The sequence below is a fragment of the Prinia subflava genome, chromosome 2 (assembly GCF_021018805.1).
Source record: "Prinia subflava isolate CZ2003 ecotype Zambia chromosome 2, Cam_Psub_1.2, whole genome shotgun sequence".
NCBI classification, from domain to species: Eukaryota; Metazoa; Chordata; class Aves; order Passeriformes; family Cisticolidae; genus Prinia; species Prinia subflava.
The window spans coordinates 10,301,187-10,324,219 of NC_086248.1; the positions used below are offsets into that span (position 1 = coordinate 10,301,187).

General features: G+C 39.0%; 1 long non-coding RNA gene across 1 annotated transcript; it reads left to right on the forward strand.

The window, feature by feature from the left end:
- The first annotated feature begins 368 nt into the window (after positions 1-368).
- Positions 369-11,603, forward strand: LOC134565122 (uncharacterized). Its single transcript, XR_010083781.1, has 3 exons — positions 369-888; positions 4,340-4,448; positions 11,511-11,603. It is a non-coding gene; the product is annotated as an uncharacterized LOC134565122 (long non-coding RNA).
- Positions 11,604-23,033: the final 11,430 nt, after the last annotated feature.

Sequence of the window (23,033 nt, forward strand, 5' to 3'; positions counted from 1 at the left end):
GTAGCAAGAACAAAAAGAATTAAGGTGTTAAAAAATACCTTTACTGCAAAAGGGTTTCTGGTATATTTACACCAGTTGGTCTATACCAAAAAATCTCTTTAAATATAGACAAATGTTAATGTTCATATATGCCGAGTAAAGAGAAAAACTTTTTGTTAAAGATCTTCATCATATTAGACTCAGTCTCAAAACATGTGTGAGGGAAATTGTCAGCATAGTTTAACATGAAAAATTTTGAACAATTCATTTTACTGTAATGAAGACAAAATATAGGCAAAGCCTTCTTCAAGAGTCTTTGTATTTCCCAGATGACTTGAGCAGCTGCCCTTATGCAAAGCAAGTTACAGGGGGGTTATCCACTGTATACAAAAAAAGTATACCTATTTTCTTTTCCTAGAAGTTGCACATATTTCTGTTTCATGTGACAGATTCATCTCTGTATCTTCTGACAGCTTAGGTCTTCAGAAGACCTTTCATCACCAAAGAGAAAGACATGTTAATACTGGTAGGTTTGCCGAAGGATTTCTACTGTTGGATAGTAAAAGCTCAACTGACTGCACTAATTTAGCTGTTCTATTTAGAAATACCACAGCATAATATTGGAAATACTGTATAAAAATGAGAACTTTTTGTCACTCTTAAGATGTAATTGCTGTGCTAGGATAACTGTAACCTAAAAATTACCTTCTAACCTATGAGACAGGCCTTTCCAGTGACATGAAAATATACTCCAGAGAAAGGCAGTTTTATGAAAGAGCAAAAGGACACAGGAAGAGGAGAAATGAAGCAATGAATGGATTTACAACTGAGATTCAGCTATAAAAATCTTGGAAACTTGCAGCCTAGTAGAATTGTGACTTGTATCCTTGGGTATTTCTTTGACTTGTGGTAAGTATGAAGTCAAGGACATCTGTGGGTACTCACTAAATGTTTAAATATTGTATGATTCTTTCTTTCTTTCTTCTTTCTTTCTTTCTTTCTTTCTTTCTTTCTTTCTTTCTTTCTTTCTTTCTTTCTTTCTTTCTCTTTCTTTCTTTCTTTCTTTCTTTCTTTCTTTCTTTCTTTCTTTCTTTCTTTCTTTCTTCTTTCTTTCTTTCTTTCTCTTTCTTTCTTTCTTTCTTTCTTTCTTTCTTTCTTTCTTTCTTTCTTTCTTTCTCTTTCTTTCTTTCTTTCTTTCTTTCTTTCTCTATTAAGTGTCAAATCTAACAGAAAATCTTGCTATGCACATATAAAAAACTCCACCCCCACCAATTTTCATGTTGTCCAAGAGCTGAATGAAATTCTTTTATACTTTTTTTTATTCCTGATCCAAATAAGTAACCTAATTTAGGGTAAAAATTAATTCCTGGTCAAAATTTCTGAGGGGATTGATTGTAAAAAAGGGGCATTCAATTTTAGTAGAACTCACTGAGCTGATTAATAACACTAATATATCCAGAAAGTCTGAAACAAAAAGCAGCATTAATATTTAATGTAGAAGAAAATACTTTTCAATTATGACTGGTTTATGATCTGAAAACATTTTATTACAGGGACAGTTTGTGTTGGATTTGGGAAAAAAGACATTAAAAGTAGCTATTAATTAAAATTGGAAAAGAAAATAATAAATTAGCAATCATTTTAGCATGAGTTAGCTTCCTGTTAGGCAAAGCAGAGTGTTGAGAATTTTATGAAGAGTGTAAAAGCTATCCTCCATATCTGGAGTTGATAACATCTCGTTATCACTATTTAAGCATTGATTTTACTCCTAATTCTGTTTTTAGGGAATTGTACCTCAAAAGTCCTGTGACCAAATCAAGCTGTAAATGAGGTGAACTTAACAATGAAGGCAGTTAATAAGTGAAAAAATAATTGCAAATATATATCATCAATTCTCCATTAATATCAGTCTTTCCATCAGAACTGAGTGGCTATGAGAGAGAGACCAACACAAACAAGATATCAAAAGGTAATGCAGAGTAAAAATTCCCTGCAGCCTTAAAAATCCTGAATATTTCCATTGGTAATCATTCACACACGCTTCATCAGTCAAGAGCAGTTCAGCGGCAGAATGGAGAAGCAGAAATTATCAGCTTTGTTTTGCATTTACATGGATGAATTTGAGTCTGAAAGGACTACAGAAAGGTATATATGAAGTGGATACTAAAACTGTGCAACAGAACTTTGTTAATTTCTCTCAACCAATATCATAAAATGCTCTGCAGCTGACAAGGTTAGAGCAGAGTCCAGAAAGTCTGTAACAGTTTACAATATTTATTAAGAAAACAAGCAAAAAATTCTTAAAATGTTTGTCATCACACAACAGCATGTGTTATTAGGTCTTTTGTACTATCTGACTTGATCAGAATTTCTCCCTGCTTTATACTACTATTCACACTTGCTCACATTTCTTAAGATGTCAGTTGTTTGAAGCACAATTTGGATATTTTTGCTCTCAGAAAATATAACCTCAATTGGATTCTCTTTCCTTACTTTGTAGTGAATACATTCTCTTGCCTTTCTCGATATCTATTTTTTTATATTTCTTTGAACGGTTTGCAATATATTTATAATTTTTCTAGTGCTTCTTTCCTGAGAAATTTCATCAGCTTCCTCAATACCTCTGAGGTGGTGGTCTGAGGACATGCAAAAAAGGATATATTTTAGCAAAACCCCTTGTGCCATGCAAGACAGAAAAAAAAAAAAAAGATGTATTTTTGGCTTTGTTCTTTGGTCAGGAGTAATTTTGCCTTTGCTTTCAAAAGGTTTATTCATCATTTGATCTACAGTCCACCCAGTTTGGAGATGCGATGCTACCTGCATTTGTCTGAGCCTGTAAATTTGACAGGCAATACATTTTTAGGCAATTATGAGACATTTTTTAACACTTCAGCTGTATGTCCCAGCTGGAAGCAAATATGCCAAATCAGTTATTCTTAACACATTCAGACAAAATTGTTTCTATTTGTCCTTGACAGATTTTTTTTAGGGATGTCAATTTCCTTCCCTATCAGTTTATTAGTAAATCTAACTATCTTATGTCTAGGGTCTCCAGCCAACTGCAAGTACAGCCTGAGATATCTAAATAAAACATCTTTGTTTTCACTAACATCTCAGCCAACATCTCCTCTAGCTCAATCTTCTCCTGCCAACTATGAAAAGCAAAAGAAAAATTTCCAAAATGTAACAAGTTCCAAACCCTACTCTTACTGTGAACTGGTATTTTCTAGATTACTCAGAAGCCAAAGTTTTTTATCTCAGAATGGCCTTACTTTTATGTTCTCTGAGTTATACTATCATGGGTACAAAGAAAGCTCTGATGCAGTTCCTTTCTTGGCTCTAATTTGTGGTAAAGAAAAGTTTCACAGTTAAATACACTTGCCATCTGCACAGGAAAGGAAATCAGATCCCACTGGTAAAAATGTCTCCCCAAAAGATCCCTTTAAATGCCCTTGATGTTTTAAAACCCTGACTTCTTTTTGATATGTGCAGGTCCCTTCTCCAATGGCATTTCCAAATGTCCCTGCTAGTTCTCTCTTATAGATCTAACAAATAAATAATCTTGGACATTCACTGGGCTCCAGAGATGGTTTAAACTTTAGCATCCCTTTCCCTAGAAGACACTCTTTGGGGATTCTCACTACTTCATCCATCTTTCTCTTCCCCCCGGGTGGCTGGGAAGGACCATCCCATCTTGGCTCTGACCCTCCACTCCTGCTACTGTTGTTGATACTGCTGCTGACTCTCTGCAGTCATGATTGATGTCTTGCTGACAGGCACATAAATCATGCCTGTTCATAATGGTTAATGTTGGTATTTGCATGTATTAAGCATGTTTTAGCTCTGAGACACTTAGCACCATGTGTGCTGCATTCATTCTGTTACCTCAGGGCCTTGGAGGGATAGGAAGGGAGTTTTCCATTTATAGATAGTTTTGTTTGGGCAGTGGGGAGAGCAGAGACCATTGTTAAAAACCCATCCAGATGAACAGGAATGAACTTTGCAGCTGCAGCACAATTTGCTCAGACTACAAGACCGTACAGGATATATTGTCTGGCTGACAGCGTATCGGCAGCTGCAAACAAAGATGCATCTGCAGTATCACTGGGTTTTGTACCCTGTGCTGGGGTATGAGTGAGAAAGAAAGATGTTTCTGAAGCCCTGAGGCTTTTAATGATTAACACGGATTTTTGTGGATACCTGGCCTGTTAGAGATGATTTTTGAAGAAGGTGCAATTCCTATTTCATAGATTTTATCACTATAATTTCTTCTTCCCCTGTTGACCCCAAAACCTCAAGAAACTATTCTTATTATTTCATAATATAATTATCAGTCCTGTGTTTCTGTCCTCTCCAAAAGTTCTCTTAAGGGAACAATTTGTCCCAGAATTTGGCAGCCTGGACAGCCTGCAGTTTTTACGAATCCTCCTGATGGGAATGAAGTTTTGGCAGCTGATGGAATCACAGAGGTATGTGAAAGTCAAGAATGAAGAAAATCCAGGCTCAAACCTCCAAATCTGCAGAGAGATTGTCCCTTTGGGGATCTCCAGTTCTTCGATAGTCCAGGTCATGGAGGCAGCCTGTGAAACCTCCCCACGCAGTTGTAGAAAAGAAAGTTAATGTCATGAACCATTTCCTCCTTTGTAAGCAGGGCTGTTTTCTTTGCAAAACTAGAATTGGAGAGCAGATCTCCTACCTGGCATTATCCATTTGTGATGATAATTGCTAGTTTTGCTTTTTATTATTAAATTGTTAGCACAGTTGCTGGTATAGTTTTGGGCTTTGGGCTTTGCACTATTCCAAGAGATACTCTGCATAGTTTCAGGTCAGATATCATTTTCACATGTTCAATTTTTCATGATGTAATTTCTAGCTTCCCTTTAGACAATATTAAGGAATCTGCATATGTTTTTACTCTTCTAGAGGTCACCTTAGTATTAAGAGAAAAACAGTATCTCAGTGCAGCAAAACATTGCAAGATGGACCCAATTTAAAGGGGCATATTTCAAACAAACTTTACATCAGGAGTTGTAATACCAGTTCAGAAGAGGCACATGCAGTTAAAAAAAAAAAAAAGAAAAATAGTTTTGTGGATATTTACAATCTATATAGAGAGAATTTTCTTTTGAGAAGGTTACATTTTTCTGTTATTTTGTAAACATACTTATCGCTCTATAGTGTTTTTCCAGTAAAAATGGGCTACATGACAGAGAAAAGTAGTCATAAGAAGTCCTTATGATGAAATAGGTCCAAATCCTCTGCTCCTGGGAGTTGAACCCAAGCCCTTTGGCATAGCAGAGAGCAGTGATTCTTGTAAATGTCAGTGCTGATTAATTGGGGCCTGGCCTGAACATACCTATTGAAGTGAAGCTGTCATTTGCTTCTGAGGGGATTTTGCTCAATCAAAAAGAAATGCTCAAATATTATGTAGCTAAAACTAACACTGAATTTAGAAAATACTAGCTTCTGAAATAATGGAGGGCCATCCTCCAAAGAATTTTTTCCCAGGACAAAATGCCACAAGAATCATACTCCAGAGGTTAGGACTATGGATTTTTCATCAGGCTCATTTATACAGAATATATTCCTACTTCACACAAGTTCTTCAGGTGTGGGACACCAACCCAAAGACTGAGACCTTCTGGTTTGCAAAAACAACCTGTTCAGCTGCCAGAGGGGGTGTTGTTGTTCTTTTACCTTCTTCTGTTCATTTCCAGGGTGCTTCCAGACAATTAAGAGGTTTTTTTCTGGGGAGTATGATACTTTTCATATTAAATGACAACTAAGGAACAGGAGAGAATCTTGGTCACATGAGATGAAGAAGTGAGAAACCTACAGTGTGAATTCTTACACAACAAAGAAATTATTGGAGGAAATCCCAAGTTCATTTTTTTAAAAAGGAGTTAGAGAAAGGGAGTAGGAAAATGAAGAAATATTATGAATTTTTCAGTTAATTTTAATGTAAATATGTACATCTTAAAAATTTTGCGGTTGCTGTGATTGCAAGAGTAAAAGGTGATCCAAGGAGAAGGTGCATGTCTTTTTTTACTATACGAACTCAGACTGTTTCTTGACTTACAAGGTTTATAAAGACTCCAAGGATTAAATTTTGTGTAGTCCTGTGATCAACTAAACATTGTAAAGTTTAGACACTAACCCTCCATCAGGATGAGATTTCCTGACATATCAACAAGAATTACTTAGAAAGTTTGCAGATGATACAGAATTGGGAGTTGTTGAGAGGTGCTGCAGAGAGACCTTGGCAGATTAGAGGATTGGAGAAAAGGAGGCTGGAGAGCAGCGCTGCAGAAAGGGGCTGGGGGTCCTGGCTGATGGAAGCTGGACATGAGCCAGCAGTGCCCTGGCAGCCAGGAGGGCCAGCCCTGCCCTGGGGGCAGCAGGGACAGCATGGCCAGCTGGGAAAGGAAGGGGATTGTCCCCTCTGCTCTGGGCTGGGGCAGCCTCACATCGAGTGCTGGGGGCAGTTTTGGGTGCCACAATATAGGAAAGACATTAAACTGTTGCAGTGTCCAAGGGAGGGCAACAACGATGGTGAAGGGCCTTGAGGGGAAGCCATGTGAGAAGTGGCTGAGTTCTCTTGGTCTGTTCAGCCTGGAGGAGACTGAGGAGAAACCTCATCACAGTTTGCCTCACAACTTCCTCATGAGGGGCAGAGCAGGGGCAGGCACTGATCCCTTCTCTGTGGTGACAGTGACAGGACCTGAGGGAATGGCCTGAAGTTGTGTCAGAGGAGGTTTAGGCTGGATATCAGGAAAAGCTTTTTCACTCAAAGGGTGGTTGGGCACTGGAACAGCTCCCCAGGGAAGTGGTCACAGAACCAAACCTGACAGAACTCAAGGATTTTTTGGAAAATGTCCTCAGGTTCATGGTGTGATTGTTGTTGCTGTCCTGTGTAGGGCAAGGAGTTGGATTTGATGATCCTTGTGGGTTCCTTCCAATTCAAAATATCCTAAAATTCTGTGATCCTTTCTTTAAATCTTGGAATTCTTAAAAAAAATAATTTCTTTGTATTTTAAGTATTTAAGTATTTCTTTAGTATTTTTCTCCCTGAAAGCTTTTTTATGCTTGTCCTTACATAAAACATTTCTGCAGAGGTGCAGAGTATTTTAAGACACCTCAGAAACATTCCTCCCTGGATTTGCCAATAGCAGAAGGATGCAGCAGATGGCAGGATGTGGCCACTTCAAGACAGCCAAGAATCTGGGCCCCCACCCTCCTTTCTGAGCATGTGTAACCAAGCTGTCTGTCTGTCAGACAGTGGGAGAGACACCAGTGTGGGAACTGCATGTACTATTGGAAAGCTTTTTAACGACTATCACTGCCATAATTAAGAAATTATCTTTATGCATTTAAACAGAGGCCCCACTTATGTGCTCTATGAAATTCTTACTTTGCATCTCTGGAAATCATACAATATTTCTTTGCATTGGCTAGGAACCCACAGCTTAGCACATGCATTATGGCAAATATGAAAGGATTTTTTTTATGATCCATTAAGATTAAGAAGTACATGCACCCATTGCCAACAAGCACACCATCTAATCAATCTTGCATTCCATTATTCTGTTTCATACTATTTTTGATGGGAAAATTCCACTGGGTGGGCTGTCATCCCTTTTATAAATAAGGAATAAAATGAACAAACAAATAACCCACTCACAACCCAGGCTGATTCTAAGGCTCACAAGATTCTCATATATTAACTGAACTGCATCCCAAAGTAATGTCTATTTTGCATTTGAGTTCAAAAGATTTCAATGAAAATTAATGGCAGTTGTACACATTTGGGAAAGTAAGGATAGACCCTGAAATGCAACACTATTGCCCAGTTTTGATGGATTTGGAAGCCTTGCAACCCAGCTTTCTATCAGGGGAGAAATCAGTGACACAGAATATTTTAGAGTAATTTATTTATACTGTGTACAACAGTTGCTGAACATAGGTGGTCATAGACTACACGCAGGCTAAACCTTATTTAGAAGTCTTAACCCAAAAGTCACTTTCAGGTTCTCAGGAAATAATTTTCACCAAGAACTAAATCTAATCAGAGCATAAGACAGGTTGAACTCCCTGGTTGTTTAAAAAACCTCCTTCATAAACCTGAACACCAAAAACTAACAGTATAACATTCCTTGAATGTGCATGTATTCCTCATAGACTACGAAAAGGAATGTATAAGATTATATTTAACATGACCACCTGGTTGCTCTGCTCCTGCCATAACAAAAGAAAGCTAATATTTTAAAAGGTGCTTAAGAGTCTCTGACTTTAGTGTAAGTAACTTTTATGTTCCATAAAGCATTAAACACCTAAGTCCACTCACAAATAGGATCCAAAAGTGGCCAGAATGGAGCCCTCAGGTGCAGTGTTGTTGGCATGAATATTCTTTAGGTGTGGAGGTGGATTTCATGTGCTCACCTTCAGTCATCTGCACTGCAGGGGTCTCTGAGCTTACTGCCAGCACTCCCTTTTCACCTGTGAGGTGAAACAGGTGACAGTCAGCTCATCCTGAAGAGAATACCTGAACTAGATGTGATAAATCTTCTAACAATCTAAAAATCTGGCAAGGTGTACTGGCTGAGGCGTGGTTTTCTACATTGCAGAGGTCTATATTTGGGTGAGATGAATCCCACTGTCTGTGTTTGGGCAGTTTTCACATAGAGAACTAGCCCAGTGTTGACATTAATGAGTGGCTCGTCACCTGGTTTGTGCTTGACTCAAGTAAGCTCTAAAAGAAAGATGTCTCTCAAATCCTCAGGGAATTACAATGCTGGAGGTCTCTCAGGGAGTATCAGCATGCTCCGACAAAAGAAGAATCTTGACAAAATGTTGCTATGGCATCTTTCTTCCAAAACCCCAGGCAAAAGCTCCCACTGTGACCAAGTCTCCCTGGCAGAGGGAGGGTTGTGTTCCCCTTTGCCCTGTGAAATTCTGGAATGACATCTCCCACTCTCTCCAGGAGCACTGTAACCCTGCTCACAGGGCTTTGACCTTCGTGCTGAAGATTTCTATCAAGCCAGAGGATTAAAACATTTCTTGAGCCAGAAAGAAAAAGCAAGTGTGACTCTGATATTTGATTGCTAGTGATTAAAGACTTAAGGGCATAGGCAAAGGGAGAATTGGGTGAACTGGGTTACAGGCAGTGCTGTGAGAACTGTTTTACTGTTTGGCATGAGATAAATCTGGCTAAAGTGTATGAAATGCAAAAACAAGAAAAGATATGTCTCACAGGAGGTAAAGTATTTCATTTGAGTAAAGGAAATCAGAGGTAATATTGTAGTTTCACAACCCATGTCATTTTTAATAAAATCTGCAGGTGGCTTGCTTCTTGTGTAGCCTAACGCTACAGAAAGCAGCCAACTGTGAAAGTGTAAAATTGGAATAAAGCAATTGCAAATAAGCCCAAAGTTTAGACATTTAACTGATTCTACATTCATGGAGCAAGGATGAGATTGCAGTGAGCACAGCTTACATAGCTGGGAAATCTTTGCATGGGTCCTTTGAATTTCAAGAGCAGAAAGTAGGAGTCAAGTTTATTAAAGCTGATAAGGGAGGTGGAAGATTTTGTAGGAGTGTGCTTGAGCATGCTGACCTCTCCCAGACTTCCTTCAGTTAACTTTCTTGCAAATCCCAGAGGCTTTGGAGCTCAATTCTTAGGCTGTAGTAAAGTATTTAAACAAATATTTTAATAGCATTTCAACTCTTGTTCAAACACATGCTTTGCTCAGCAGCAGTTCAAGGGTTAATAAAAGCACACAAACATAATTTACTATAAGTTTTTTTCCTTAATGTGCAGAATAAAGACATTCCCAGTAATGTTTTAGCCATTTTGCAGCTCATACAACACAAAAAGGAGCAGTTTAGGTTGCATATTGATTATGAAAACGTTGGATTTTTCAGCTGCTTTGCATGGGAAGATCTCAGTTCACTTTCTGCCTGGAAGAACAACAATCTCAGAGGTGCCCCTTCATGTTAGGGTTGTTTTTACTCCATACCTGGAGACTGTGTAGAGCTGATTTTCACAGCAAAGGGGACTTTTGTACTCTCCTTGGACATATAAGCTCTTTCTCTGGAAAAAGGAGTTCTGTGCATATCAAAATTTGACATCCAGAAATTACAACACTCACAATCTATTGTGAATACATATTCCTATTATGTTAGTTAGAAACCAGATCAGTAAAGCCCTTGTGACTGTTTCATCAGCTTCAGCAAGCCCTGAAAAGCTGCAAAGGTTTTGGAAGGAATGTAAAATTCTATTTCATGGGAATGCAGCTGCTTGGGGAACGAGGCACAGTGTTTTGACCCAAGTTTGAATTTGTTCAGGACAGACAGATAAGTATTACAAATTCCCCTTAGGGTGCTTTAATTTGCTCCATCTACTCTCACGACGTGGTCACTGCTCATCACTAGGTCGCCAGGTAATCCACTGTTAGTCACTTGAATGTGACCCTACACATGGTTAGTGAAGTAAATGGAAGGGATCTCCAAACTGGGAGAAGTAGGTGAACCTCAAGAGCACTCCAAAGGCTCATCAGGGTCATTTCAATGACTTTGGTGTTTTCTGGGGGGTTGGCATCTCATGGGAGCATTCTTATGAGAAATCAGGTTGGCTAGAAAGAAATGCATTAGCTGTTGCTCCTGTAATATCTCAGAAATTCAGTTTATTTTCTCCTAATTCTGGAACTTCAGGAAAGATTACAGTTTGAATTTAAAAACAAAATAAAAGTTCAGAAGCATCCTTATTTCATCCAATTTGGCTTGGCAATAATCTCCCACCCACTCCAATGGGTGTTTATTGCTGAATTTTTTATGGGCTGGTGGCACTGGTACTAGCTAAAGATCCCTATTTGTTCTCTCTGATGGAGATATTCTCAAACTAAAAGACAGATACAGTTTTGAGGCAGCTTAAATTTGTACAGCTCTCATTATATTTTTCAATAGATTCAACACAGAACTTTAGATTAAAACAAGCCTCAAGTTTGGGACAAATGTGGGCAGAATTTTAGACTCAGTCTTATTCACTGTAATTTTATATTTAATTTATAAATTGCAACTTTAAAAAGTGATATGTTGTTTCATGTGTATAAAAGCTGCTATGTTACAATGGCATGTCACATCTTATTCAGAAGTATCCCCTATATTTACTCTATAGTTTCTCCCATACTGGTTGTTTATACTCAACTCTGTTAACAGTAGAAAGTTTACCAATAAACAAGGACCTTTACTCAGATAGTTTAGACCAGGTGTTTTTAAACTAAACTCCAATTTATAATTCCTTTACCATTATACTGGAACACTATGGCTTAAACCTAGGCAAATAAAAATGTGTAATGTTTCTGTTTAACTTCCTTGGTAGCAGAGATGAAAATTCTAGACTGAAATGATTTTGTATGACATGAACTAACAGTCTGACTAAATAGTCTTTCCCTTTGCTTTTGGCTGTCTGGATCAAGTCTCTGATGAATTCAGTAAAAAAAAGTACACAACAGATTTTAATCTTCTCTTTACAGGAGTGAAATTTTGCTGGCTTTTGATTATTTTATTTCTGAGTTACCCCAGTGCAAGATTATTGAGGAGCTGAAGATGTCAGTTCTTGGTGGAAACAGGTGTAACTTTAATGAAAGGATCATAGTTATGTACCTGTAAACAAAGAGAGAAATAAAATTTTATGTTTGTTTCTAATCTCAGAGTTACTGTTTACACTGTCTATTTAAATAAGAAAGTTGATGTATAATTCCATAAATAATAAACAGGCGTTCCAGGTACTTTGCCAAGAGGAGTATACTTAGCAAAAGGAAGGAATGTTGAGGTCCACCTGTAAAATTATTTGTCCTTATAAGCAATAACAGACATATGTTCTACATCATATTTGGGCCCAGTCTCTGTGGCCCAGAACCAAAGTAAACACATTTTTCTGATGTAATTGTTTATTCTAGTTGAATTAGTGCAACGCAGTCATAGCTGTGAGAAACATTTTATTTGGATCAGCTCTAAACCAGAGCTCAGAGAGGTTGCCTACCTGGCAAATCAGCAACAGTAGCTTGTTTTCATAAAGGCCTCCAAGTTTTTTACTCAGAGGAGCATATAAAAACATTTTAAAGCATGGGTTGTGGTCCTTCTCCAGCTGACACTTGAGTAAATCTGAAGTAACTGCAGTGGAGTCAAACGCAGCCCTCCCGGTATATGTGAGATGGGCTTTATGTTCCTCTCCCTTGCTGTTTCCCACTCTGACGTACTTGGCACTCAGAAGAATGTACTCACACACTGGGAACACACACCACAGCTTTCTTCTCCTCCCTTTATTTCCTTGTGTTGGCCACCAGATGAATGTGCAGCAGTAGTGACCATAACTGGAGCCCTCTACCTGGGTGCTTCACTGGAAATGCCTGCATTGCCCCGACTACTCCTTTGGCGTGGTAAAACTACTTTCACCCTTAACTGTCCTCATTCACATGCTAATGAGGGAGGGAAAGTAAGAAAATAAGGTAAAAATTTCCACCTGGCACACGAATACCATGTGCTTTATACATGACAGAATTTTGAAAAGTGTAAAGTTAGAATGGGAAGACTTTTTTTTTTTTTCAAAGCCTTAAAAATTCAGTATAAGCTTCTAGAAATACTAAACTCAAAAAAGCTCTGTTTTGACTTTGGAAGGCTCATTATATTTTAGGAGGATTAAAGCCACATATTCTTCTGTAGATAAGTAGATTAAGAAATAAATAAGCCACAAGTAAGCAACTGAGGTTGGGAAACGTGGGGTGTTATTTTGTACACGTTTTCAGGTATGAAAGGGAGTGCACAGTTCAATTTATTCATATTTCTGTGGGGCTTATGGAAGTTCTAACCTTTTATGTATAATTTTTTGGAAAACAAACAAAAAACATTTTGTTGTTTTTGAAGGGTAGTCAAAAGGGAAATAGAAAAGTTTTAAATAACTAAAAGTTTTCCAAGCCAGTTTTTTTCTTTTTTTTACCAGATTCCTGAAAATGTTCCACTTTAATTCTAATGGGAATTACTATTCACTGGATTCACTCCTTCCCTATTATACATAAAGATCTATTACACAGCTAAAGTAATCATGAAAAGATTCAGATTATTTCTTACTAGCAGTGGAAGGGCTGAATGGAGAAAAAAGTTAGAAAAGGAAGGTACAGGAAAGAAGGGGGCAGTTTTAAGTCTAAGGTACTTTCAATATGCTTTTGCTATACTTTAGCAATGATCAAGTAAAGTGCAGGGACAAAAGCAGTTAGTCACAGGAGTTTTCAGCATGATTGCCTGAAGACTGAACTTAACATTTTATCACACAACATTTAATTGAGAAATCTCACTGGCATGGTGTGTGCACATGGAAAGGAACTGATGTAGCATTTTTCTATACAGTATTCCCAAGTGATCCTCAGAAAGTCATCCAGTTATCTAAGAGATAAACTGTATTTCTATTCTTTTTATTTTTCTTTTTTTTTTTCTTAATCTATACAAATAACTAATGCTGAAAGCTATCTTTCTTCTGTTTCCTATATTGTTACACAGGTGGTTCATTTATTGAAAACACCCTCTGCTGTTCCAGATAAATTATTGTACAAACAAACAATGGAAACCTCTGCCCTGGCAACTGAAAAGAAAGATCCCAGCCATTGCATTTGTAAGGTTTCTCCAGCTTTATTCACTCTTTTCAATCAAATCCTTCTGTGAATCAAAAAGAATTAACCATAAGCCTTTTTAAACAAAAGATGTACATCTGGAAAGAGATTACCTAAGCACAAATGTACAACAGAAATCTGCTAGTCACAAAATGATAATCTTTCTGCATTCTTAAAGTCTTACGCCAAAATGCTTTGCTTATATTGTAAGTTTTCTGTTTGGGCCTCTTCTGTCTATACTCTCTCATGAAATGGACTTTTCAACATGAGGAGGGAAATCTGGTTCTTGATGTTTAGCTGGATGGAGCAGCCTGTTAATTTTCTTTCTCTTGGCCATGCTGATCTTCTCTAGTGTAGATATGGCATTAGCCAGTATCAAATCAGTCTTTATGTTTGCAATCTTTTTTAAAAACATCTTTCACATCTTATTGTTTTTTCACTCAGCCAATAAAAGCTACTTATTCATGGAGCATAAGGCTTTCAGTACCACTTTAAACCAGATTTTCTTAGGGGATAAATGGCAGAATTCAGTGTATTCAAGTTCCTAAAACTCAGGCATCTTAAAGTAGTAGACACCTCCCTTCCTAACTGAAAAAGTCCCACAGATGCTTTGCAAATTTTACTGGTCATGCAACTCCAGGGATGTCTGCTATCAGGACACAGTGCTTGACTCTTCCCAACACAGTGGGTGAGGACAGTACAGTATAAATTGTATAAATTCTGCTTCTCTTCTCCTCAGAAACTGTAGTTAGTGTGCTCAGAACCCGAGCTTCCCCTTGATTTTGATGAAAGGTTTCAGCCACATTTGATACATCTTTCAGAGATGAAGTTCCATCATGCACTGTGAACACAGACATCTAGGTAAAGGTAGGAGGCTTTATTAATGCTGCTGAAGGAAAAGAAATGACACAATCTCCACTTTCTATAAAGTGGAGTTTCTATTTTTTCCACCAACTATAAAACAGAGAAAAACATTCATGTGACCTGTGCTCATAATAAGTCACTGGAGAATGCAGAATATTCTCCTCTAAGGACTATGTGATATCTAATAATTTATTTTCCCTCGCTTTGGGATATTCACAGCATCTCTCCCCCATGTCTAAAGATGATCAAGAATGAATTCATGCTGCAACATTTATATCTTTCTTCTACAACTGTGAGCCAAACATGAAACGCCTATCAGAAAAAAGGCTCCATTTTCTTGACTCTCATGAAATAATCTCCCAAGTATTTCAACTACACTTCTTATTAAAGTCTAAAAAGAAAAGAAAATTTTCATTAAAAATTTTCCTGGTATGAAATAATTCACTGGAAAAAAATGGAGTGATTTAAAAAAAAATAAAATCAGAATGTATGTAACTGAAGAGATTGTCTTGTGAGGAGGCAATAAAAAAGAAAGGCATGACATACTGATGGAAGTGTACTGCTGGAACTGACACACTCTGCATTGGTAAAACTGTTTTCCTAGTAAAAACTAGCATATTTCACCCTTTGCTATGCTGTATTTAGCAGCCATAAGCTGGACTTCACTCATATGAAGGGGCTAATGCAGGATGCCCACACAAACTATAGGTTACACTCAGAAATTCCAAAAGAGTAAGAAGGGCAGTAGTGGTTTCCACACCCCTCAAACATCTCAGTGATTTTATTCCATGATTAACATTCCTCAAACTCGACTGTTTCAATGGTAAGAGGAAGCCTAGGAGAGGGCATACCTTTGATTTTAAATAGAATGAAATAAAAACTAGCTTAATGAGAATCAGATCGGTGTTAGAACAGCTGAGAAACCATTGGAATAAATTCTAGGAATAAAAATATGTTTACAAATGTTATATACGTTTTATGATGGAGTCTTGCTAAAATGGGCAAGGGCAAAGAATCTAATTTTCTTTGCATTTTATTGAACAGGGCAGCCAGAAGTATTCCCACATGCTCTAGAATATAGATAAAAGCCAAGACTGGAGTAGCATCAACGTCACATATTAGACTGGAAATCAGTTAAAGTCTTTGATTTTCCATAGGCCAACTGTACAAATTTTACAGGAGCACAAAATGAGTTTCATTCCATTCTTCCTCAAGGTCCCAAGAGGCCTTTGAAAAGAGTTAGGAAATGTTTGCAAGGTGGTGTGCAGTTGCACCTTTCATAAAGAGGAAACAGAAAGCAAACCACTGCTTGTGCAATAAAATAGCATTTTACCTCTTTGGGAGCATTCTGCTGGTTTGTTTGTTTGTTTTTGAACTCTGTCAGCTTCCCCTTTGAGCTAGCCAGGCCTCCTATTGGAAGTGCCCAATCCTCCAGCATGGTAAGAATGGATGCCTTTGAGTCCCTGCAGAGAACTTTTGCAGGAATTTCTGTGTGACTTATATAGCCAGAAGAAAAGTAAGAATTTAACCTAGGAACTCTAGTTTACTATGTCCAGGGCATTTAGACAGAAGTTCGGGACTTGTTTTAGGTGAACTGGCTGAGTTTACACATTCTTCAGAGACCCATACTTTGAAACTCTTGTCACATATTTTGTCAGAGTTACTTGACTCATTCACAATCAGAGCACTGAAATGTTTGAACACCTGGCTGGATTCATTTACTCAATGGAACAAATAATCCAGTGACTGGTTTAGTATTTAGTGTTTGTTTCTCATGAATAAAGATGATTACTGTTATAGCTTCTTGGATTAATTAAAAGAGATTAGTGTCTTTTCCACAATATTTCTTTATTTTGTAGAAAGTAGCAAGACTTAGACTCCTGCACTCGTCTCTTTTTGTGTATCTGAGATATCTTATAACACATCTGCAGAAAGCCATTATTTAAAAATGCTATCATTTCACTGATCTTAAGGATTATTTTGTGTGTACCAGGTGGATAAGTGCTTTTAAGGAACTCCTTTCGCAGTTGTGTTTTTTGGTGATTGTTTTCCTTCCAGATTTATATTTCACATACGTTCTTTATTAGTAGAGAGAGAAAAATGCAAAAATTAGAAGATCCTGCCTTTTCTTAGTGTTCATTCCGGAGCTGTATCAGGGTACATTGAACAGCCTTGTTTCAATCCATGAACTTATGAACTGATGATTTTATGAAATAAAACTGTGATTTCTATTATAATATAAACCTCATTCCCTTCATGACAAAATTTTCCTGCAGATTTAGACCTTGCTTTATTTTCCTGTAGGGTGACAGGGATTTACATGCTCACTTCCATCCCCAGTACGATGTGGCATCCATCAGGTGATCAGATAAGCACTTAGTGAGTACAATCAGCTCCTTCTGAAATCAGTGCCTGAACACTTTTGCTGGGCAGTGGGTGCAGGATTTACTCCCAGGGCAGCACTTTGTTTGGTCTTCTCATCTGCCTCCTGACAGCTGACTGTAAATCTTGTTTCAAACTTCTTTCCTTTCCATGTTAGAAAGTGAACTGGGCAGCCATTTGAAGTTCTTTTTCTGCACCAGGAGGAAAGGTAAGCTGCTATTAATTTTTCAGGGCCTTCTCTACGAAATTAATTAGCTTCCATTAACTATTCCTTTCACTGGTTTAGAGGTAAAACTATTTTCCCCCAGGAAAACTTAGCAAAAAAAGGTTAAAAAAAACCCCCATAACAGAAGCAGATCCAGACAGCTTCTGTGGTTTAGGTCCACTACAGAAACAGAACTCTGTGTTTTTAAGTCGATACTCAGTTCCATCATGATGGTGGAGAAAAGCAGCCTGGAGAGGCTGGTCCAGGCAGGAGAGGTGGGGTGGAGAAAAGCAGCCTGGAGAGGCTGGTCCAGGCAGGAGAGGTGGGGTGGAGAAAAGCAGCCCGGAGAGGCTGGTCCAGGCAGGAGAGGTGTGGTATAGAAAAGCAGCCTGGAGAGGCTGGTCCAGGCAGGAGAGGTGGGGTGGAGAAAAGCAGCCCGGAGAGGCTGGTCCAGGCAGGAGGGGTGGCGGGGATCACCAGGTGGCGCTGGAAGATGCTGCGTGCCGAGCCGAGCCGAGCCGAGCCGAGCCGAGCCGAGCCGAGCCGAGCCGAGCCGAGCCGAGCCGAGCCGAGCCGAGCCGAGCCGAGCCGAGCCGAGCCGAGCCGAGCCGAGCCGGCTCCGAGCACCGGGCAGCTCTGCCCTGCCTCCGCTCCAAGGCCCTTCCTTGAAAAGCTGTCGGGAGAAACATCAAAGTTGCCTGCTTGCTGCAATTTCCCCCGAAGGGCTATTCTGTTTCGTGGGAAGTTGGAAGAATCCTGGAAGTTCAGAGAATCGTAGACTCAGGAAATTTGGTTTGGAAGAGGCACGAAAGTTCCAATCCCCATGATATGGGCAGGAATCTTCCACTAGACCAGGCTGGTCAAAGCCCCACCCTGTCCTTGAACACTGTCAGGGATGGGGCATCCACAGCTTCTCTGGGCAACCTGTGCCAGAGCCTCACCACCTTCCCAGTAAACAATTTATTCCTAAATTGTGATCTAAGCCTAGTCTTAGTTTGAAACCATTTGCCTGTGTTATATCACTACACGTCCTTGAAAGCAGTTCCTCTCCAAACTTCTTGTAGGCCCCCTTTGGGTACTGAAAGGCTGCAATAAAGTTGTTCCTACCCAAGGGAGCGTGTCTTGGGTCTTCAGCATCCTGCTGATGGTAAAGGCCTGGGGCAGGAAACCTGCAGCCCTCCTGCTTCAGCAAAACACACATCAGCTCAGCAGGGAGCAGTAAACTTTGGGGTCTGAGCCTTGGACCTGCCTGTCTTGCTGGTCGACTTACCTAACAATTAAATATAAATAGCTGAAAATAGTGGCTCCTGTGTGACTGAATAAAGTCTGGTCAGCTTTGTGACTGGACTGTATTGCATTGCATAATGTGCTATGCATTAGTGTTTTTTAGCTGGTGGTGTCCCCAGACACCTTGTAGCCTGATGAACTTCTACTTGTGCCCATTGAAATATTTCCATTTCAGAATTAAAATGGAAAAAAACCCAAAAAAAACACCACCACCACCACAACAACAACAACAAAAAAAAAAAAACCAACAAAAACAAAACCAAAAAACAACAACAACAAAAAAACCTCAAAAAACAAAACAACAAAAAAAACACAACAAAACAAAACAAAAAAACACACCAAAACAAAACCCCCAAACTTCATCACAAATTGAATACCTTCCCCCCCCCATCAAATTCAGTAGAATTATGCATATTATTTGGGATCAAAAGGTGAGGAAACTGTTTATATATCTGAAACTATTTGAGAATCACTGGAGTTGAGATGGCCTTCCTTGTGATATTTGAGTACTTGAGGATATTTTTGATGTTTAACTTTCAATTTAAAATGTAGTTTTTAAAATTTTTTTGTTGTTCTTGTTCATAGAGTCACAATCACAGAATATGCTGAGTTGGAAGGGACCCATCAGGATCATTGAGTCCAACTCCTGGTCCTGCACAGGACACCCTAAGAGTCACACCATGTGCCTGAGAGTGTTGTCCAAACACTTCTTGAGCTCTCTCAAACTTGGTGCTGTGCTCACTGCCCTGGGGAGCTGTTCCAGTGCCCAACCACCCTTTGAGTAAAAAAGCTTTTCCTGATATCCAACCTAAACCTCCCCTGACACTTCAGGCCATTCCCTTGGATCCTGTCACTGTCAGCACAGAGCAGAGATCAGTGCCTGCCCCTCCTGTTCCCCTCACAAGAAGCTGTGACTGCAGTCAGGTCTCCCCTCAGTCTCCTCCAGGCTGAACAGACCAAGTGACCTCAGCCACTCCTCACACAGCTTCCCCTCAAAGCCCTTCACCATCATTGTTGCCTCCCGTGGATACTCTCTGTCCAATATCTTACATTGTAGCACCCAAAACTGCACACAATATTCAAGGTAAGCCCTCACTAGCTGTTTAGAAACATAATTTGGAGAAAAGTCGAAGAGAAATTTGAAAGCATCTTTTTCTTCTGTTTGAGAAAATGGAGAGCATCCACTTTTAACTTTTCATAGCAAATATTTACTCTTTTGGTCATCTGTAGCAGTTAACTATAACAGGACTGTAACAGCCTCCTGTCAGAACTTTGAAATGAGCATATATCTCTGCTTTCTTTCCTGTTTCCTAAGAATTTGTGGATTCTTTTGTAGTCACAGTTGGTGGGGAGTCTGATTCATGTTCAGTATTAGTGCACTGAGAAAAAGTGCCACCTCTCATGTTATTAAAATCACTCCTTGCAGCCTCAGGGGATCTCTGTGTGTCTCTGCTTCTTGTATGACCCCTCTTGATCCTGTTTACCTTGTAAAATTCGACTGGATCACAGCTCCAAGGGCTGTGGTAGAGGTACTGTCTGATTTTAACTCCTTGATGACCTTGGGGAAGCTCCTGTGCACAGATATGCAGACTCCCATCTGGGGCTGCATTGGGTGAGGTGCAGAGCAGCGAGGCTCTGCTCCAGCAAAGCCTTAAACCAACTGCTCAGGGAGCCACTGGCTCCAGCCAGCAGGGAGGGACTGCCACGAGACCTGCACTCTGAATGCATTCAGATTTATGGCTGGAGGTGGCCTGAGAACGGGGATGGGTATCCAAACAGGGTATTCATTTTACACTGAAACAGGTTACTCACAAAGGTTAGCTCAGTCTGGTGGAGTCACTCCCAAGGGCTCCCCAGGGAAGCCCACCTTGCTTCTGTCCCTGTAGAGGATGTGTCTAGAGAGATCAAGCTTGTGGTGATCAAGGGATGCTTCATGAATACTCTCAAAAGTGTAATGCAAATTGTAATTTTTTAATCTGCTCCAGTTCTTGAACTCTGGGCAATGCTTCTGAAATGTTCTAAAACATTCCAGCATTTTTTGAAGTGTTGCTGCTTCACTTAATCCTTGGGTAGATGCTGTAGTATGTTCAACTATGTGTATTGCTGAAACTTTCTTTCAATGCTGGTGCTAAAGAAAGCTTTGTCCTTGCAGGTTTTCAATTGTTACTCCAGTTCACTGAGTTCAGAGTGTGACTATCATGTCTGTGTATAATGTGAAGTTCACTCTTTCAGTAATAATTTGAGCAAAGAGGATACAGGTTTCCACAGTTTTAAAGTAGCTTTATGCTTTTCAGCAATTTTTGCCTCAGCCAAATACAGTGACAAAGTTGGTGTTGAACAAGTGAAGAATAAGATATTAACATGGACAGTGGGTTTACAGCAAAGGTGAAATGTAAATGATAAAACACTAAAATGGTGATACATAACCCTAGGATACTTGTTAGTATAAATTCATTCAAGAATGTATCAGAGCATTTATTTTTTGTACATTTTAGATGCTTCTTTATTTTAAGTCTATTCTCTTCAAAGTGTTCTTAATTCTGTTCAATGTGCAGAATTAAACTGGAGATTATTCCTTTTGGCATTCATAATCCTATAGCATGAGGAGTACAAAAGGAGAGGGCAGGATCCTGGTGGACTGAAGGGCTGAAGATGATTGGTAGCAACTGGCTCCCTAATAGTTTAGATGTGATACATGAGTGTGCTGTGATAAGTGCATGAGTTTAGGACAAGAGTATAAATTTAGGAGATTGAAAGTATCTCCTAGTTCTGTGCATAGATGTTGATAATTTGTTGTAGTTGTGGCTAGTTCTTTTCAAGATAACTTTCTGGTGCTCTATATGATCAGTTGCTCCATATAATACATGTTCCTTACATGAGATGATAACTCTGGCATCTGGACATTGCTACAAATAAATAATCATTTTATTTGGCAATACTTGTCCCTTACAATCAGGTTATCTGGTGATCTTTATCCTGTGTGATTTAGTCTCATTTTAGTAAAATCAGCCAGAAGCTTTAAATATTCTTCATTCTGCCTGAGCTCAAGTCTAATCAAAGCAAAAAACCTGCAGCTAGTCAAAGTACTTATTTTCTATTTCTGTATGAAATATTAAACTGTTGACTTTCATCTGCTGAAATATGAAAACCAATTCTTATACTTATTTTGACCTCGATTTCAGAACCAATTGAAAAAATTTAAAAAGTCAAATGATACACAAGCAAAAAAACAACTTAAAACTGATGGCAAATTGATTGTTTTTCCTGTATGTCTTCTCTCCAATGTATAATAATTACATCTAAATTTCTGTCAGAGAAGCTTTTGTGCCATTTGGACTGCACAGCTGTGAAAGTTACTCTCTATCCAGAGGGAAGGTTTTGACCAACCACTACAGAAAGGGAATGAATTCCTAGGGTAAAGTAGTCCACTGGTATAAAGTTCATGTCCTCCTGTACATCTGCTGATTCACACTTGATAAAAAAAAATAATTCTGGGAACGAATGTCTTGGAAACACCTTTTGTAGATAATCATTTCACATAGTGTTGCAGAGAATAGATGGAGGAGGATAAAATTCTTTCTTCAGCTCACATCTGTCATTGTCTTTTCAAGCACAGCATCAGTATAGAGAAGACTTCTGTTTTGATCTGTAATAAAGGCCTGCATTTTAATCCTCCAAAGCCTAGAGATTTTTTTGCTTTTGGATTAAAAAAAGACAAATCTGAAAACACATGCTGAAGCTGTACAGACTCTGAGTTGGAATAACTCCTGAAGGATGCTGGGCCTGATGGGAATTAAAAAGCCTGACCTGCTTCCCAGCTTCAAGCTTCCTCTCCCAGGCATGCAGCAAATGTGTTATTCACTCCCTGACCCTTTGCACAATGGGCTGACCTTCCCCTCAAATAAGTCAGCCCAGCATGAGAGCAACATATGAAGCCTTTGGGACCTTCCTCTGTCCAAAAAATTGTGTCATTTTTATGCAGCATTGGATTCCCAGTTATATGGACCTTCCTCCTGCTGGAGTATCAGCACTCTCATTGACTTCTGTGTAAAGGGGACTGGGCATTAAGCTTGCTTCTGGGAAAACAGAATCTAAATAAGGAAAGTTATGTGGATCCCTGAGAGTCCATAACATAGAAATTACTCATGCAAATGCAATATTTAGACTATTTTAAATGCATACTAGCTGGAACTCGCAGGGTGATATTTTGCAGCTTCCCTGCAAATAGAGCTTCTGTGTGTGCACAGTAGCTGGTGATGCTGCAGTGCCACAGAGCAGGGAATAGAAGTCCCTAGACTGGGACAGCAGAAAAGGGTTTGGAAAGGCTGAGGCAAAACAGTTCTTTACTTTGGAGAAGAAGATCCTTGTATAGTAAATTGTGATACTAAGTTTTTCCTCTGAACATCTTAGAATTACCATCAGAACATGAACATAACTTATGAGAATTTTATCTGCACTGGCTTGGGAAAGAGTTTGCTATACATTTTTGTAGAAGGAAAAATACAAGATTTTTGTAGGCAGAGGAAAACCTGGTACAAGTTTTCCAGCTTCTGCTGTCCTGCTCGAATGCATTTAAGATTAATTTTTAAAACTTCAGTTCTTCTCTCAGCTTTGCTCATGAATAAACATAGATGTTGGTGATGCCCCATCCAACT